A 6,513-nucleotide genomic window follows, 5' to 3' on the forward strand; every position below is an offset into this window, starting at 1 on the left:
TGTTAATCGTTTCTGCCTCGTTTGGGAGAAATTAATAGGCCATTTCCGAGTTGCTGTGAGCCTCACTATGAAAGCGAGGCTAAGTGCAAAACTTTTCATATTAAAATTAGTTTTGTTTGCATTTGAATGAAAACTAATCTTCATAACAAAACCTTTGCACTTAGCCTCGCTCTCACAATGAGGTTCGAAGCAACTCGGAAATGGCCTATTAAGAGAAGAGCGCCGAGTTGTGCTCCTGGTAACGAGGAGTTCTCGTGGCGAGAAAGAAAGGAGGAAATAATTTAACAAATTTGTTTCTTAATCATCCGGCTCAAAATAAAGGACTAGGCTCTGTTGCCAGCCATTGAACTATGAACTTGTTATAATTTAATGAAGCAAAGACCTGAGGGATGCATCACAGATGGGTGATGTCATATACCGTAAGCTTTCGATCTTTATCAGTTGTGATTTAAAAGTTCAGATTAAAGATACCAGAATACGTGTAATATAAAACGTTAATACGTAGAGAAGTCTTCTGTTAGCATTGAACCGAGCATTGGAAGTGTTCAATTTAAGACCTAACAGTGATCAGCATCAATTTTCTCCTTGTAATATCAATCTTATTCAACCCCAAGCATTATGGATATGATCACCTAAGGTGAAGTTTCATGATATTTTAACAACTCCTCCCCAGTACTTTTATAAGAAAAGTATGGAGACAAGACAGGAGACTGTTGTTTGATATTAGGGGTTAAAGGGTTAAGAAAGTGTAGAGAATTGACGCTAAATGCAGTGAGTTCTGCTTTTTAGTAACACACAAATTGTTTATGAACTACGTAGTTTTAGTAGTAGGCTTGAAAAGCATTTGACTGTTTGATTTTGTAATCAAATAAAATTAATGGAATGTCTTACAGCAAGTTGTTTTGGATAAAACTACTGTTTTAACCTGCGCGATCAAGTCCGATTTTAGCAGTGCTCTAATGTCCTGTTATTTAGCCGCCCGATTACTTGCATTGGCGAATTTCATCCCGGGCTGAAATTTTAGCCTGGTCGGTTAAGATTTCTTCCACGCGCAATTGGAATTATGTTGGGCAAAATAACATAAAGTGAAATTACTATGACTTCGCCTGCCAAGTTCACTTTTTAGCCCGAGGCTGAAATATGATTACATTTAACGTGACATGACCTTTTCAACCGTTTGTCCGCGGGCTGAAAGTTCCAGCCCGGTTTGAGCTAACGGCGCTGGAACTTTAACCCCGGGCTGGAAGTTTGTTAACAAATCCGGGATGAAATTTCACCTCCGGCTGAAAATTGCCATGTAATTGGGCCCTTAGAGGATTTCTTAACACTGAGCTGGGCTGAAATCTCGGCCCCCCTAAGCGGGCTGAAATTAGCCATGTAATCGGGTTCTTCGATCTATGTTTTCCGATCGCAAGTTATTACTGTTTTCAATAACGCCTCGTTTCACGGCAAGGGAAACAAAACCATTTTGCTTTGAAAGATCTTGTTTCCTTGGAAAAGCAAGCGTTACTCACGGTTTCCTGGAAGAAGGAGGAACGATGGAAATCGAGAAGAGTCCCAACCAGTAACTTCTTATAGCTCGGGGGCCCAGTTGTTCGAAAGCCGATTAACGCTAATCCACGATTAAAAGTTAGCCAAGGTTTTCATGTCGTTCTTCAAAGCGTTTTCAAAAGCTAATTGCAAAGAAAAGTCTAAGTCAAACCTTAAGGATAGATTTTTGTCAACAAACGATACTTAAGATGCATCTACTTGCAACTGGTGAGGTAAAGGTTTCTGCTGTCCACTCTGTTAGAAATCTTGTGGTGCTTGGTTTGATGCAAACATGAATATGACCACACATATTAACAGCATATGTCAGTCTATTTATTACCATCTACCAAGAGAGGATCAAGGGGCAACCCCTTGATCCTCTCTTGCATCTACACAACATCCGGCGCATTCGAAAGTACTTATCATATGACAATAGGAAGTCCATTGTACAGGCTATTATATTGTCATGATTAGACTATTGTAACGGTCTATTATATGGTACGCCCGCTGTTCATCTTGGTAAGTTGCAACGCCTACAGAACCCGGCAGCTCGGCTGGTATGTACTGTATCCAGGTATCATCATATCACACAACCTGCACTGGCTTCCGGTTACCCATAGAATAGAATTCAAGACAGCAATGTTAGTTCAAAAATGTATCTATGGTATCTTTTAGACTTGATAAAAATCAATGACAGCTCGGGGTACCAGTTGAGATCACACCGGGGCATACTTCTAATGGATAATACCCCCTACCTATAGAACAAAAAAGACACTAGGGGATAGGGCGTTTGAAAATGTCGCGCCCAAAGTATGGAACCGACTCCCTTTGGAAATCAGACAATGCCAATCATTGAATACTTTTAAAGTTTTACTAAAGACACATCTTTTTAAATTAGCTTTTTATTAGTTCTCTTATTAACTCATATTTCAATTTTATTGTTTTTCCGGAGATTGTAAATTATTATTGTTGTTATTATTTAGATTACCCATTCATTACTTTATATTAAGATTTTGTAATGCACATTCGATCATATCTTTATAGCATGTTAGACTGCGCAATATAAGAAATAAACATTATTATTATTATTATTATTATTATTATTATTATTATTATTATTATTATTATTATTATTATTATTATTATTATTATTATCTTAACTTAGGAGGACTTCGTGAATTTGGCCTCTGGAACCGATTCAGTATCGATCAGACTGGGCGTTTCCATCGGGGGTATGGTGGAGTCTCCTGCTTTCTTATTTGTGTGACTGCGTCAGTGTAAGTCGAGTCCGGATTCTTACCATATAAGTCACCGTGCATATTATTGAGAAGTATTCCATCAAGTTTATCCCATTGCGCATATGCCACACATTGACATTCTAATCCTAGCAGTATGCAGGATCAGTTTGTCCCATGGACTTATTTTAGGGAGTGCTGATTATTTATGGGCCGCCTTAGCTCCCACGAGTCTGCTGTAGCTCAGTGGTAGAGCATCCGAACTAGCAATCGGAAGGTCTTGAGTTCGACTCCTGATAGGAGCACTCGGATTTCTTTTTCCGAGTATGCAGGCCTGTGTCATTTACTGAATAATACATCATTCTCATGAGATTGAGACTGAGTCGTTAGGCAAGTGATGTTAGTTTAACTTCCAGAGCGTTGAGAGGAGCACTCCCATTCTAGTTTCTTGACTCTATGTTTCCAGTCTGACTCGTGGTCTTTGTCATCGATATCTTCGTAGGCCTGTTATTATTTGCCCCTTAAATCAACTAAGCAAGTCAAGATTCTCCTTCTCTGTTGATTATAAATTCTCCTGTAAGACTGGTGAAAAGTTCAACTCGTATAGTAAATTAGTGTAGTGTCATGCGAATCTCAATGTCCACCGATCGAACAAAATACTGTGACATTTCCTGGTTATCGTTAGAACTGGGCAACACTTTAAATATCCGATTTTTCCAGTTCTCTGGCTTCCATTTTGTTGGGAAATCATATGCATGCAATATTAAGGCCCATTTAAACGGTTTCAACATTTGCACCAGAACAGCCAACCACTATCGATCGCATTCTTGTCGCACAACTTGTTAAGCAATTTACAGTCCTTTACCAAGGTCCCAAAATCTGGAACTCTCTCCCAATATCAATTACTTCTTCATCTAGTTTTTTTCACCTTTGAGGAAAAAATGTTACAGTTTTTAACTGTAAAATCATGAATTGACCAAGCCGCACTTACGCAGCACAATATTTCAGTCTATTTATTAATGACAGCCAAGGTGGGCTCTCTTATAAGCTTGGTGGTTTCTTGAGGTCTCCTTGCCATTACATTGTGTTGTTAATTGAGTGATTTTTTTTAGCAAGGCAAATAAAATGATGATGATGATGATGATGATGATGGTGATGATGAACATGCGTTCAACACTTTGTTGGACCAAGAGAGGGGGTTGAACTAAATGTCATGCGGATCGGCGGCGTTTGAACACTTCAACACTGTAGTCGTTCAACTTTGTTGAAAGTGTAAACAATATTGAAAGCTTGTTGAAAGCGAGTTGAATCAAATTTAAATTGGTTTAAACTTTCATTCAACATCGATTCAAAACTGCACTTAATTGTTCTGAAAATGTTCTGAATGGCGTTGAAGCCGTTTGGGCCGCTCAATATTTGCCCAACATTTCCCAACATTTGTTCAACTTTTGTTGAACGAATATTAGTCAAAACCGTTTAAATGGGCTTTAACAACTGAAAAAAAAAAAATGTAATTTTCCATTTTTCTCCTCATCTCACGCAACCTTTGTTCCTTGTGTAATGCGCCGATCAAATCGAAACTTCAACATCCCCCCCCCCCCCCGGGCAAACCCCGGGCATTTGACTATTTTCTGTGCCCGGGAGTGGGGAATTTGACGGGTACGGCCTTCCCGGGGGTGGGGAATTTGACCTTGCCTGGGTGGGGTGGGGAAAATTGAACCGGAAGTGTCAGGTTTCAAATCGCTTTTTTGGGGGGCGCCGAAGTCGCTAACAGCTATAAACACGTGTTTGGACGAGATGGAAGAGTTTGAAGGAAGAGATACAGCATTACAAAAAAAGCTTACAAAAAAAGGTCATCAAAAGTGAGAGTGCTTAAATATTAATTATTTTTATAGATTGTATATAAACGATGTAGATTTTTTATACAATGAGTCAAGCTGCGGCTTTGTCCCGCAGTGAATAGTGAAAGAAATAAACACTGTCGAATGAAAAACCGCTTTGGCTTAAATTGCAGAATATCCTGCCACTCGAGCAACATTCTACGTAGCCGGCTAACTAATTAATATGTATTTCTAGTTCTTTAAACGATGTAGTTTTTTATGCAATGAGATAAGCTGCGCCTTTCTCCCGCATTTGTGTCTGCAGAGGTTTTTAGGATAGCCATAAAACAGCAGTGAACAGTTAACAGGCCCGTAGCAGGGGGAGGGGCAGGGGGGGCTTGAGCCCCCCCAGAATTTTTGGAAGTTACAAAACAGTTTGCCAAAAAATAAATAATTAAACCAAATTAATGTGTAGCAATCAGTCTTAAACTCTGACGCTGCAAATGCCTTTTCACAGCCGTTTAAAAATGTGTTTACTACCTTTCAGTTTCCTTCGCGAACAGTTTGTTTTCATATACAACTTTAACAAAGGTACTCCTACCTTGTAAATCGAAAATAAATAAGAACCAAAATGGATCGAAATCAACAAATCTTAAGCCCTAAAAGCTGTGAAAATAAACTACTTGTTTTCTAATGCATCTGCTCATTTATAGCATACAAACGTCCTTAGACCTCCTTAGTGTATAACAATTTAGTGTTCGCGCGTTGTCGAAAGACACACAAATATGTCCTCTCAAGAGCCAGAGAAAAAAATTCTCCCCAGGTCGGATTCTTACTGCCCGGTTAAAGTCAAATTTTAAAAGAGAAACGAAAATTTGTCGTCGTTTGTTTACGTCCTCCTTCAAACGTGAAATTAGGAAACTTCACATGGTAGTCCACGTAAAAGAAACGGCAAAAAATGTACCAAAAAGTGTGATGCAGGTGCAAAGTTAATTGTTTTACTTACCAAATCTACTTTTTTTTATGTTCTCGTTGCATCTTAAACTCCTTAATCAGTCTTGTTTTTTTGTGGTGATGGGGGAGAGTAGTTTTGTTTAACCATTTTGCTGAGCCCCCTCAGTTGTTTTAGCCTTGCTATGGGCCTGGTTAAAGAAAAAAAAACATTGCCGAATGAAAAACCGCCGCTTTGGCTTAAACTGCAGAATACCCTGCCACTCGAACAGTCTACGTAGCCGGCTAACTCATTTTAAATATGTTATTAATAAAGATGTGAGTTAGCCGGACATAGTGTTTCAGTTTTCGATCCTTTGCCAAGTCTTTCAGTTACCGTCAAATTTTGATGACGCAAAATATCAGTGCACACAAGATGTGTCATGTTTAGTTAAACCTTAAAAGTTTTCTGAACCATAGAAAATCAAAATATCTATAGACCAGGGCAGGAATATTGTATTAGCTCCTGAAATCCGGAAAAAAAGATGAAGACTTTAGACTTATTCAGTAGTCGCGGTAAACAAATCCAGCTAAGAAGATCGAAAGAAGATTAGTTCGATTGCAGAGCAACAGAGAACGCCAGGCTACAAACCATTTTTTGCCTGCAGGCTCTTCATTTTGGCAGACACAAGGAAAACGAATCCTCAAGTCTTTTGCCGTCTTTTGATTACTTGATACACCTTTTTTCAACCACAAATAGTTTGGTCTAGTGTTTCTAGGCAACCTGCCACATATTGACGACATTGCCCCCTAAACAAGTTACCGGCGGTTACCGGCTCGTTCAGGACGGAGACTTGCAAGCGAATACTAAAATTCTTGGTTGTTAATTAATCAGTGGTTCACCCGTTTTAAATTATTTCTCAAAGTATCTAAAAATTGAAATAAATATTTGTTGAAAACAAGAAAAATTTCGCGCCTGTCAGTTCAAAATTCGCGGT

Source organism: Pavona decussata, unplaced genomic scaffold (assembly GCF_977016875.1).
Source record: "Pavona decussata unplaced genomic scaffold, jaPavDecu1.1 SCAFFOLD_202, whole genome shotgun sequence".
Taxonomy (NCBI): Eukaryota; Metazoa; Cnidaria; class Anthozoa; order Scleractinia; family Agariciidae; genus Pavona; species Pavona decussata.